The sequence below is a fragment of the Notolepis coatsorum genome (assembly GCF_963971535.1).
Source record: "Notolepis coatsorum genome assembly, chromosome: 4".
In the NCBI taxonomy this organism is placed as follows: Eukaryota; Metazoa; Chordata; class Actinopteri; order Aulopiformes; family Paralepididae; genus Notolepis; species Notolepis coatsorum.
The window spans coordinates 68,193,931-68,208,123 of record NC_140168.1 but is presented as its reverse complement, the minus strand read 5'-3'; the positions used below and the strand labels follow the sequence as shown (position 1 = coordinate 68,208,123).

Here is a 14,193-nt window from a genome sequence, read left to right as displayed (position 1 = left end):
TAAAGTAAAAACTGTAGCCTACTTACAGTACGTAGAAAACTGAATTATTGATACGATCATTGAAGGACAAAAGGATATGCAGTAGAGAGACATCATTGACAAATGAAAATATAAAATAAAATAAAACAAGTTATGCTATGAGTTTTTAGTAAAAGGTATTAATTCGTCAAGAAGAAGAATCTATGTGAATATACCCAGAAATGACTCCGAATGCCTGCCTATATTTACTTTAACGGGTCTTGAAAAGTCTCTCTCTCGTGCATGCACGTACACGCACGCGCGCACACACACACACACTCACACACACACACACACGTAGGGCTCTCTCTCTCTCTCTCTGGAGGTGGGGGCAGAGAGCGCTGGAGCTATTAGCAGTGCGCTGCAGACATCATTACGAGGGGAGACGATTCCATCTTCAGCGCTGGAGCAAAGCAAGGGGAGCCCCGACAACAAGGAGAGAGACACACTTCCCAGCCCCGTTACACCACACAGTAAGTCCCACAACATCCTCCTCCGTCCCACGGTCGTCTTCTCGCCAAACTGTCATCGCTTTTTACCCGTGTTGTCACTTTTATATTGTGGAGCTGTGTAGAGAAAATGGCTGGGGGGAAAAACTAGGCAGGGTCGCGCAGCAGACGCGCTGGTTTATTATTCCAACGCCTTTGAACATGTTTACTTCGCACTATGACCTAATTTTTGAGTGCCCAAAGTGCACAGGGGTGTCTGGTGTTTTGACCTGGACACTTGTCATTTCGAACGGCGAATGCAAAGTCACGTTAAAGTGGGCCAGAACAGAAGAGAGCGGAGGTTTTGGTCCGAATCGAGACCGAGGCGAGGAGCGCATTTTGCGGGCGAGCTTTGCGTCGGCAAAGCCTACTCCCGGTAACTGCGCCACTCACTCCTCCAGCCTCTGCGCTCGAACCTTTTCCTCCCACCGCCTTGTTTCGTTGTTAGTGTGCATAATAATAACAGCGATCTCACTTCGATAGAATTGTTCTGCAAAACCCGTACACGTCTCCCTTAAAACTCTTTCAACTGACTTGGGCTGTCAAAGGCGATACCGTTTGTATGAGCGTTTGTTTCACCATCGCGGAAGTCAAAGGGACGGGGAAACTAACCACAGTCCGCTTTATTAATTCGGTCCATTATGGACTAGAACGCGGCGATAATGATAACTGTTGGCGGTGTTTTCGGCGTTTATCGCGCCTTGTTTGCGGAGTATAAAATGTTTACTATACGCAAACACTATTTTAATTGACGTTGCTCGGGTTGTAATGTAAAGGACTGTGGTTTGTGCGGCGAGTGATCATCGGACTAGCCGTGATGTCATTCCTCCGAGCCTGGCCCTTATATAACGGGACTGTAGGGAACCCTGTGATTAGATGGCAGGCTATTTTTACTCTGTTTACAGTTCGGAGTATCTCATTGGAGAAGTGATTATCGAGGCTACATAACTATGCTTATGCACAGATAGTACACATTGTTGTCTACCCATGCATCATGCAGTCTTGTCGTGTTTGATTTGCATGAATCCAGTCAGCCAACTTTACTTGTTGATTAGGTTACTGTGTCATTATTGTCCGTGCATTAGAATATTTATGTCCTATATTTCAGAAGAGACTGCAAGTCAAGCTTTGTTTGCACTTTGGATCTGACCCGAAACATTTGTAATAGTAGCCTGGCTGTAATGCAATGCCCAAGGGGGCATGACCGTGGGTGGACTAGACCTAGAGGCTGTGTCGTGGATTGCGTTTCCCCGTGTACTTGCTGCTCAGCGATAGGATTTTGTTAGGCTAAGTTTGTGTTGGCTGCTGGCCATAGCTGTCAAGTGCTGCTGACTAGCTATAGGATCACGGCTAGCTGTAGCCCACTGTACCGTACAGTCTGTACGTTATGCCTCTGCAACTGATAGCAGATCTAAACTAAAGCTGCTGCTCAACTTGAGACTGCAGCGCACGTAGGCTTTTTTTCATGTAGCCAAATGTATTGTTTTCATGACCAAAATCAGATTTCCTGTGGGTAGTCGTCCATGCATGTTTAGATTGCAAAATATGTGATGTGAACTACTACTACTACTACTACTACTACTACTACTACTACTACTACTACTACTACTACTACTACTACTACTACTACTACTCTACTACTACTACTCTACTACTACTACTACTACTACTACTACTACTACTACTACTACTACTACTACTACTACTACTATTACTATACTACTACTACTACTACTACTACTACTACTACTACTACTCTACTACTACTACTACTACTACTACTACTACTACTACTACTACTACTACTACTACTAATTTTTCTTCTACTACTACTACTACTACTACTACTACTACTACTACTACTACTACTACTACTACTACTACTACTACTACTACTACTAATAATAATAATAATTCTTATTCTACTACTAATAATAATAATAATAATAATAATAATAATAATAATAATTCTTCTTCTTCTATTACTATACTACTACTACTAACAATAATAATAATGCAACAAAAACAACAACGATAATACATTATACAGTATAATATCATAATAATATAAAATATTATTATTATTATTATTATTATTATTATTATTATTATTATTATTATTATTATTATAGATAAGTGGGGCGATTCATGAGAAGTTAAAGGGGCACTTCACCAAAAAACAATGCTGATTTATTTTGGATATAATCTCATACACGTACACATTTTTATTTTTTATTTAGTTTAACAGTTATTGAGAGTAAATTAGTTTGAATATGGACACCAGTGATGTCATCGGGGACATTGGATCATGTGTTAATTACAGCTCAATTAAATGATAAGGTAGCAGTCTCTAAGAAGGACAATAAGACAAGGTATTGCTATCTTTTCATCTACATCATTTCATGGTGCTGTAATTAACACCAAACAAGGATTCAATGTCCCTGACGACATCACTGGTGGCCAGGCCATATCCGTACTCAAAATAACTGTCAAACTAAATGAACGTGTGCAAAAGCATCAGATGGGTCATTTGCCTATCAATGGGTACCCTTAATTGAATGAATTACATTTATTTTTCGGTCTTGTTTAGAGACAAATCAAACACACCCGTATGGACTTGCAAAAAAATAAAAAATAAAATAAAAATCACAAATGTACATTATTCAAGGCAAGCTCACACACAAAATCCAAAATCAACGACCGAAAAAAAGGAATAGGCTGAGGCACATGCTTATTTTTGCCTATCCTTTACAAATTCTTAAAAACGAAATATATTTTAATATAAGAAAGAAAAACTTAAAATATGCTGCACGATATAATTATTTCAAAGAATTTTTTTTTGATGTTTTACTCAAAACTGTACTCCTGAATTATTTGATCCGTTAAGGCTTTTTTAAATCTGCCCTGAGAAGTACACAATTTAATTTAATAGACATATATTATTTTGATTGGAACAAATTACATAGAAGTTCCATCTCTTATTTGACAGTATACTGTACGTGAAGTATTTATACTCAGATTTGGAGCACAAAGGGTCAAATGGTTGCTAAGATTCCTACTTGTTATACTCACACTGGATCAGCTGGATCAGGAGGGATGGTCTAGCTTCCTAGGCAACTGTATCAGTAGGTGCATCTATGAAAAGATCATGGATCATGGATCTTTCAAAAGAGATAGCAATAGCGTAGGGCTGTTCCCTCCAAGGCCGCACATTGTCTATGAGCCCCGGTTGATGTATGAAGGAGAGGCAAATATGGTCTATGGGTTATCTAATTAGACAGATCTTTCGATGAAATCAACAAATTGATTTGTCGACAATCAATGGCTATTCATTTACTTAAGAATCTCTTTAGTCAAGGAGAGCCCTGCAGTGGCGAATCCATCCTCAAAATGCTTTTCTGTGACATGTTGAAAAAGTGCAGATTTGCCGATTGGGAGCCGTAATAATAATGATAATAACAGAGATAGGGGTAATGACTATGATACACACATTTTCAATGCAATTTTTGATTCTTTATGCATTCAAATGTACATATGCATTGTGTGTACTGTGTACTGTATGTGTACTGACTTTTAATAATTTTGTTTTTGCAATAGTGATTGTTTTTGTATGTTTTTTTGTGTGTGGACCCCAGGAAGACTAGCTGGTTGCTATCGCACCAGCTAATGGGGATCCCTAATAAAATAAAATCAAAATCAAATGTAAAAACGTTATGTGTGTGTGTGTGCATAGTGTTGATACAGGTTTAAATTTCAATACCCTGTATTGAATGTACATTTTTTATTTTGCATTCAGATTGTTGCACCCCATAGCGGTGACCATGCCTACCAACCCGTGGTGTGTTTAGCTTGTTAAATCATGTGATGGTGAACCAGGCCTGTCAGGTCCTACCTCGCCTTTGATCCCAAGGGTAGACACTCACTTTTAAATGCTAATGAGAGGCAATTAGGAGCCAATGTGCCCTAATCACGAGCCATTTAACATGGGCCCGGCTCATTTGTCAACGCTAGGTGGACACACACCCATGCACAAAAATTTGCATGAAGACACATCTGCATGTATACAGATCGGTCAAAGAGGCATTCAAAGGCATGTGTGCATGCATTGCACACACACGTGCACATTTACACACACATACATACACACACATCTGCACACATTTACACACACATACTAGGGCTGACCTCGACTAGTCGAATAGTCGACTAATCGATCGAAAGGAGCCGTCGTCGACTGCCAACCTCTTAGTCTAATGCAAAAAAAAAATATATATATTATAATATTTTTTTTATAATTCGTTTTTTTAAATCATTCTTTCCCAAAGCAAAGCGGCCTAGAAGCGTGCATACCATGGCGCGCATACCAGCGAGGCTAACTGCCTAAGAAAACGGGCACTGAAAGAGGATTTTAACCCATCTAATGAACACACTAGACTAGACAAATCAAGATGTATCCATCAGTGGACAAATTGCATGCTTTTGCAGAGGACAAGAAGCCTAAAGGCCCTCCCATAGTTGAGCAGACTGTACACAGAGCAGACTCCGCAGAGGTCCGCGCGGACTCTTTGAGCTTTTGATCTCAGCGGACGTCCGCGCGTCAGAAAATAGGAGCTTCGCACTTTGCACTCTGCTGTGGGTCTGCTTTGACTCCCTTTGAGTCCGCGCGGACCTCCGCGGAGTATGCTCTGTGTACAGTCTGCTCGACTATGGGAGGGCCTTAAAGGGGAACTCCAACATTTTGGGAAATTAGCTTATTTAACATCTTCCCTGGAGTTAGACAAGAAGATACATACCTTTTTTGTCTCTGTGCGTGCATTTTAGCTTTGGGAATAGACGCTCCGTTAGCATAGCTTAGCTTCATCACTGGAAGTGAGGCAGGACAGTAGCCTTACAGTGCCTTACAGTGTATTGCAAGGTCTGACATTGACCAAATTTGATATGCATGACCTTGGTGGGCTCTAGGTCAACTCCTGAAAAGGGGGTCAATGTCAGACCTTGCAATCAAAAGTTAGGGGGCGCACTGAAATTATGGCAAGGGTTATTAGCCCCCTAACTTTTGATTGCAAAGTCTGACATTGACCCCCTTTTCAGGAGTTGACCTAGAGCCCACCAAGGTCATGCATATCAAGTTTGGTCAATGTCAGACCTTGCAATACACTGTAAGGCACTGTAAGGCTACTGTCCTGCCTCACTTCCAGTGATGAAGCTAAGCTATGCTAACGGAGCGTCTATTCCCAAAGCTAAAATGCACGCACAGAGACAAAAAAGGTATGTATCTTCTTGTCTAACTCCAGGGAAGATGTTAAATAAGCTAATTTCCCAAAATGTTGGAGTTCCCCTTTAACACATACACGTACATACTAGGGATGCACGATATTGATTTTTTGACACCGATAACTTTATGCTCCTCAAGCCGATATCGATACGATAACCGATAACCGATATTTATTGTATTATAATATTCTTTTTAACTGTATATATATATATTAGAGCTGGGCCGTTAACGGCGTTAACGTGCTGCGTTATCGCGAGACTAGTAGCGCGCGATAATATAATTGACGTCGTTAATCTTTTTCTCAACGTTGGGTCTGTATTGTCCTTAAATACTTGCCGTAGTTCACAGCTGTGGTGCCCGGAAGTGATTGCACGTATGTACCGGAGCTGTAGTCAGAATAATGTGTTAAACTAAAGTAACTTTAGTGGTCCGGTAATCATTGTTATACAGGTGAGGTTAAGAAGTCCTCAGGATATAACACAATTCGGCGATGAGGACGTCTGAATCTGCGCAATGCAAGAAAGAAGAAGTCCGTTGAGAGCTTTGTTTACATTATTAACGTTAGCTTAGCAAGTTAGCATGTTAGCTCACGTTGCTCACGTTGCTCTTGGAAACATCTACAAGAGGAGGAAATCCACTTTACACACTAAAGGAAGGATCGACTGGACTATCGTGAGTGTTTACAACATAAATGGCTTGGGTTATTTGAAATATTGGACCGTTTGATGACAATGTGGAGCAATAGGAAATGAAAATGGGAGACCCTGATGTAAACAAGACAAACGTCTTTATCTGGTCTGCATCCCCTTAACAATTGTGTGTATTGAGCTGTACTCAGACTGTAGTAGCTGTTCAGTGTTCTCTTGGATGTGGACCTGAGACTGCAGTAGCTGTTCAGTGTTCTCTTGGAGGTGGACCTGAGACTGTAGTAGCTGTTCAGTGTTCTCTTGGATGTGGACCTGAGACTGTAGTAGCTGTTCAGTGTTCTCTTGGATGTGGACCTGAGACTGTAGTAGCTGCTCAGTGTTCTCTTGGATGTGGACCTGAGACAGTAGCTGCTCAGTGTTCTCTTGGATGTGGACCTGAGACAGTAGCTGTTCAGTGTTCTCTTGGATGTGGACCTGAGACAGTAGCTGCTCAGTGTTCTCTTGGAGGTGGACCTGAGACTGCAGTAGCTGTTCAGTGTTCTCTTGGAGGTGGACCTGAGACTGTAGTAGCTGCTCAGTGTTCTCTTGGATGTGGACCTGAGACTGTAGTAGCTGTTCAGTGTTGTCTTGGATGTGGACCTGAGACTGTAGTAGTTGTTCAGTGTTCTCTTGGATGTGGACCTGAGACTGTAGTAGCTGTTCAGTGTTCTCTTGGAGGTGGACCTGAGACTGTTGTAGCTGTTCAGTGTTCTCTTGGATGTGGACCTGAGACTGTAGTAGCTGTTCAGTGTTCTCTTGGATGTGGACCTGAGACTGTAGTAGCTGTTCAGTGTTCTCTTGGAGGTGGACCTGAGACTGTAGTAGCTGTTCAGTGTTCTCTTGGATGTGGACCTGAGACTGTAGTAGCTGTTCAGTGTTCTCTTCATTCGTGGAACTGTTACACTGAGCTTGCACTGAATTTGTTGAGAAACCTGCTTCTGCAGCAGTCTGTGTGTGAGCAACCAGTCAGCAGCATTGTGAATTCAGAGATTCACTAAAAGACACATTGAGAGACCGGTTTGTGTGTGGATTAAGAAATGAAGGTGCACAGAAGAAACTACTGACAGAGAGTGATTTGACACTGGAGAGAGCTGTCAATATCAGTGTAACAATGTTAATGGCATCAAAGGAAGGGCACAGCAAATTACGATAAATCTGGTTTTAAAAGAAACACTGGCAATTACAAAAAGAAGAGACATGTTCATGCTGTTGAACAAGGAGATAGAACAGCTAGTGACTCCTCAGATGAAGAGGAGAGGATAAATCTCCTCCTCTGGTCATTATTTGGGTAGAACACACATATTTTGAATGCCTTTGGCAGACCTTTTTTTTTGAGCCATTTTAATCTCAATTCCAGGATTGCAGGTAGATTAATCTAGATAAAAAAAAATAATCTATGCCCAGCTCTAATATATATATATATATTTTTTTTTATCAAAAGATTTTTTTTTGAGTATTTATAAGCTCCGACGTCATCGGTACTGCTATCGGTACTCGAGAAATTATGGAGTTTTTTTTTCAGGAATTTAAACGTCGCAAACTAATCTTGTTGGCCGTTGTCTATATCTCTCCTGCCTCTGTGTCTCTGTGCTTGCGCGGGGAGCGGGCTGCCTGCTCTCTCCTCTCTTCCCCTCCCACACACACACACACACACACACTCACTCACACACACACACACCGAGTACAGACAGCTCTGCTCTCATAATGGCGGACAGAACGAAATGTTCAAAAGTCTGGGTCTATTTTACTAAAGTCGATGCTGACAACGCTCGTTGCCACAAGTGCAACAAGACATTTGCCAGTAATGTATAAGCGCTGGTACTTGTCAATGTGGCTGGCGGGGAGATAACGTTAGCTCCGAGTAGAGTAATGGCTGACAATCCGGAGGTAAATAAACAAACGAGAGCTTCTGATTGGTGGTAAGAAGAAGAGGTGGGTGCAAGCCGTGGGACGTAATTGGCAGATCGACTGTCTGTCTCCGAATGTAACGTGACTACGTCACAGCCAAGAAAGGGAGCGCTGGATTTGTGAAAAACTCCCTGTTCCTAAACCACACGCTATCAGTTTTACCACAGTACTGGCAAAACGGGAGGAGGCTATAATAAAAACAAGCGCCCTTCATCCAAATCCACCCACACCGGATTTCTTTTAACCAAAAAATTTATTATATGTTATCGGAGCTATCAATAACGTTATCGAGTTTATCGGGATGACGTCATAATTGCTGATATCGGCCCGATAATTATCGGCCCGATAATTATCGTGCATCCCTAGTACATACTAGGGCTGCAACTAGGGCTGGGCGATATGGCCAAAAACGTTATCGCGATAAAATTATAAAATTATTTTCATTTAACTCGATATCGATAATTATCGTCGATATAATGTCTGTCAAGTTTAATTAACTTTTTATGCTCTGCGCCGATGGACGGGCTATTAATAGACTTGTTTTGCTGCCGCGAATGTCTCGAGAGTCGAGTTGATGTTGTCATCAGTCCGCGCACGTTAGCAGTTAGCCATAGCAAGCGGAGTATCTCATGACAATGTACTAAATATGACCATAAAATACTCTGTTCCGCCCCAATACATTGCAACGACGTCCACCGTATACCCCACACTACTATAACAGTTACCCTCAGAATTCAAAACACACACCAACTCGGCAGGTAAACTGTAAAATAGCGCCGTGCAAGCTAATTATCCTAGCCAGCCTGTTGACTACTGGAGTCCTAGATTCCGGGTCTCCTTCCGCTGTCGGCCATCTCCTTCACTGATTGGTTGTTAGTGCGTGTGCTCATATCCAAGCTTGGAAAATCGATATATCGAAACTTTGCGACCACGTTTCATGTTTATTTCGAGGAAATAATTTATCGCGATAGTTATCATTATCGTTTTATCGCCCAGCCCTAGCTGCAACTAACGATTATTTTGTTATCGATTAATCTGTTGATTATTTTACCAGAAAAAACAACAACAATTGATTCTATTTGCAATTTAATATTTCAAAATGTTTTACTAGAATCCTTAGGTCACATGGGTAGTTGCCTCTTTGACACCACCTACTGAATACCCAGAGTAGGAGATGAGCCATGACGTGTATTTATGTCTATAAATGCTGTGTAGTGTGGATGCCTACTGTAGCCTACATGAGTAGGGTGAGTAACCTACATGACATTACTGCTTTTTATCTATTGACTCATTATAGCTACTTTATTATCTTGAAATAATATAACACCATGCCCGTTACTATGACATTGTTTATCATTACATACAATTTATCCGTGCCATTTATTATTTTTCATGTTTAAATATCAACATTATCTGGCCATCCTCAGTAAATACTATCAAACTCCTCTGACCTCACCTGGTCTTTCCAAAGACCAAAGAGATGGGACGTGCACACACACAGAGAGAGAGAGAGAGAGAGAGAGAGAGAGAGAGAGAGAGAGAGAGAGAGAGAGAGAGAGAGAGAGAGAGAGAGAGAGAGCGGACACGGGCTCAGCCCCTCCCTCTCCTCACTATTGGAACTCGAAACTGAAACTAATGTCGCGGACTGTGAGCATTTCCATGGTTAGCTTAGCTTAGCTTAGCTTAGTAAGCGTTAGCAGCTAACGTTAGATACGGTTTTTACCGTGATGTGGGCATAAAGGAATGGTGAGGATGCAAAGCATGTTGCACCTGTTGCTCGCGGCGTTTTCACTCTACATAGAAACAGCGCGACTCGCGAGAGCAGTCGCCACAGGGCTGTCGAACGCAGGGCTGAAGAGCTTGTCATAGCTTCTAAAATGTAAGGTTTGCGCTGGTCTGTGTCTATTATGAAATGACAATTGCACGTTGTGCATGTTATGACTTTGAACGTCTGCCATTTCCACCGCAAAGGTAGCACATAAGTAACAAATGCGATGCGTCGGCTGTGGATATGCAAATCGACGAAATTTCACGATGACGTCGACGAATCGCTGCAGCCCTAGTACATACACACACATATGCACATACACACACACACACATGCACGCAGCCACACACACACGCACACACAGGCGAACACACAGGCGCACACACACACACGCATAGCCATGTTTGCATGCGTAAGTACATGGGATTAGATCTAAATATTGTGGGATCCATTCAGGTGTGCTCAAAGAATGTGCACATATGGTATGTACACACACACACACACACACACACACACACACACACACACACACACACACACACACACACACACACACACCTGCTGCTACTGCTGCTCAGTCGCCGCAGTGCTCTGTCACTGCAATCTCTTTCATCTCTCTCTCTCTCTCTCTCTCTCTCTCTCTCTCTCTCTCTCTCTCTCTCTCTCTCTCTCTCTCTCTCTCTCTCTCTCTCTCTCTCTCTCTCTCTCTCTCTCTCTCTCTCTCTCTCTCTCTCTCTCTCTCTGCCTGTCTGACATTTGCAGTATGTAAGAAGAAGTATGAGTTGAAACTGCGGGATAGTTTATAGTGTTTTGGAGATAGAGATTTCCAGGTACAGGCATAATGAGTGACATAATAATAATACTGGCCACGACCCCTACATGCAGAGACAGGCTGTATTGTTCCATACTGATTTACCAATAGATTGACCAATGGGAGAAATGTGTGTTCACTCATATTAGAGAACCCATGATGGTGGGGCTCTATGGAGAAACCACAACACTGCCCCGACTAAAGGTATAATGGAGCTCTATGGAGAAACCACAACACTGCCCTGACTAAAGGTATAATGGAGCTCTATGGAGGAACCACAACACTGCCCTAACTAAATGTATAATGGAACTCTATGGAGAAACCCTGGCACTGCCCAGACTAAATGTATAATGGAACTCTATGGAGAAACCCCGGCACTGCCCAGACTAAATGTATAATGGAACTCTATGGAGAAACCCCGGCACTGCCCAGACTAAAAGTATAATGGAGCTCTATGGAGAAACCATGGCACTACCCTGACTAAAAGTATAATGGAGCTCTATGGAGAAACCATGACACTGCCCTGACTAAAAGTATAATGGAACTCTATGGAGAAACCATGACACTGCCCTGACTAAAAGTATAATGGAACTCTATGGAGAAATCATAAACACTACCCTGACTAAAAGTATAAAGAAGCTCTATGGAGAAACCATGACAATACCCTGACTAAAAGTATAAAGAAGCTCTATGGAGAAACCATGACAATACCCTGACTAAAAGTATAAAGAAGCTCTATGGAGAAATCATGACACTGCACTGACTAAAGGTTTCATGGAGAAACCATGGCACTTTCCTGCTGCAAAAACATTTTTACTTTCAACTTTCAAATATATAGTATGTGTCATGGACAACAGACGTACACAAACTCATACACAAAGACTTTCACAAACTCCAAAGGTAAGTGTATCTGAACAAGCACCGCATCAATCCCACATTGTTCCCCTCCCCACCTTTTTCCTCCCCTACCTCTCTCACTTCCTAGTCAATTGTAATAATAATGGATTGGATTTATATAGGGCTGTCTTAAATACTTCGAAGCTTCGAAGCTTCGTTCGATGGCACAAGCTTCGAACATTAAAAAAAAATCGAAAAAAAATATATATATACATATTATTTTTTTTTCAAAAAAGAAATGTTCATTTTTTTTTTTATATATTTTTTTACTTCGGTGTGTGTGTGTGTGTGTGTGTGTGTGTGTGTGTGCATGGGGCCATTGGGTGGGGCCGGGGGACAAATACACTGGAGGAAAGGAACCCAGCTCAGCACTGCCCAAATTATATCATCACTATTGCCTGTTTGAAGGATATCATCCTCAAACACATATACACCACCTACACGCCTATTCTCAGTCCTTGCCCCACAACGGTGGAATGAACTACCCACCCCAGTTAGGACAGCCAAATCCCGTCCAATCTTTCACCGTCGACTAAAGACGCACTTCTTCAACCATTATCTGAAAAAAAATAAAAAAAAAAAAAATAATAAACTAACCTACACTGTAACACGCAACACTTTGATGAATATTGTTACTCAGCTGATAGAGTTGTATCCTTCCTGATGACCTGTCGTACAGAACTTGTAAGTCGCTTTGGATAAAAACGTCAGCTAAATGACTAAATGTAAATGTGAATGTAAATGCCTTGTAGAATTCCACACATAAGAAAGAAAGATACTGGGATGAATAAACAAAATAGGAAATAAAATGTAGAAATGCATGCAATACATAAATAAATATGAATCTCCATATATGAAATAGAACATTTAGATAAGGTGCTACTGAGATGTTTTGGTGAGTTCTTTGTTTTTTTGTGGAAGTAGCCCTTCTTAAAAATGCATGAACATTCACTGATAATTGGTCTGTAGTGGAGTCTACAAGGTCTACATTGCCGGACCATGTAGAATCCGGACCTTGTAGACTGACATAATTCTGTGCATAGTTTAGTCTACACAGGCCATATTTCAAATAATCAAAATCTTACTTCATTCATCTTAACACTTTGGTTGCCTAAGGTTAAATTCATGATATACCATAGATTGCCAGCGCTATTTGTCTATGGAGAAAGTCCCCTTCTTTGCAGGGCTATAACTTTTTAAATTCTATTGCTACATTGCCATTATTAGGGCCCATTCAAAGTCCTATATGTATTGTTCATTGTGTAGCAACGTTAAACTTTTTCATTCATATATTCATAGTAAAGTATGGTCTAATGTATAAGTATGTTTTCATCTCTTTCTGCAGCTTTCTCCAGAACGTGATCTATAGCCCCAAATACATTATATTGATGATGCAATACAGTTTTATGGCAATCAGCGCGATATAAAAAATTACAAATAGACGTACTTCTAGAAGTTACTACACGTCATCTGATGTTGACCGGATGGGCTAGGGGCCGTTTATAATTCCGTGGGCAGCGTTATACCAATCATCTAATGTGGGTCAAATGTTGATAATAGCAGTTAGTATCGAAGACGGTAACGTTACACGCTGAAACTCACCCCAGTCTCCGCGCGCCGTTGGGCGATCATCGTAGAGTTGAAATCTTATCATTATGGGATGTAAATTTACCCGGTCCATCTCCAGCTTGTATAATGGTATATACGTCCAAATCATGTTGTTTATCGAGTTATTGGCAATCGATCACTGTGTAGCGTGATGAGCCAGAGTCGCGGGACCTATAGCAAGCACCCGGAAGTACTACGGACGTAGCACAACCTCTATGCCACTTCCTGTTAAAGCGATTGCGCCGATCGGCCACCAGATGGCGCTCCTGAACCGCCAGAGAGCTCAGTGGGTCCTGCTGGTGGATCTCAGGCCAGCGGAGGGGACATATGAATCCGATCGCAGATTTTTGAAATATTGATATAAGGACGCTGTACAGCGTCCCCCGGCAACTTGAGCATGGCCAGCAATGACGTCAAAACACGTTTCATGGCAGTCAAAGTGTTAAACATTCTTGATTTGGGGGATTGGTAGTTCCCATGAAATCAAACGACAACAGCGATCCACCTTGAATTAAATCACACAGCCGTGTTGGCTGCGTCACAGTCACGAAAGGGGCTACTTAATTCATTAATCCAATCCACTTTATTTATAGAGCACATTTAAAAACAACAAAGTTTACCAAAGTGCTGTACAAGTCCCACAACATAAGATAAAAAAAAAAAAAAAAAAAACATATATAAAAAAAAATCGAAGCTCGGCCCCGAAGCTTCGATTGCCAATTTTTTTTTCGACG

At 41.5% G+C, this 14,193-nt stretch overlaps 1 long non-coding RNA gene across 1 annotated transcript in view; it reads left to right on the top strand.

Annotated features, from left to right (window-relative positions):
• The first annotated feature begins 360 nt into the window (after positions 1–360).
• LOC311227401 overlaps positions 361–14,193 on the top strand; it is a 224,417-nt gene continuing 210,584 nt past the window's right edge. The window contains exon 1 of the long non-coding RNA XR_014619594.1: positions 361–491. This is a non-coding gene — a long non-coding RNA (uncharacterized lncRNA). The remainder of the gene's footprint in view (positions 492–14,193) is intronic.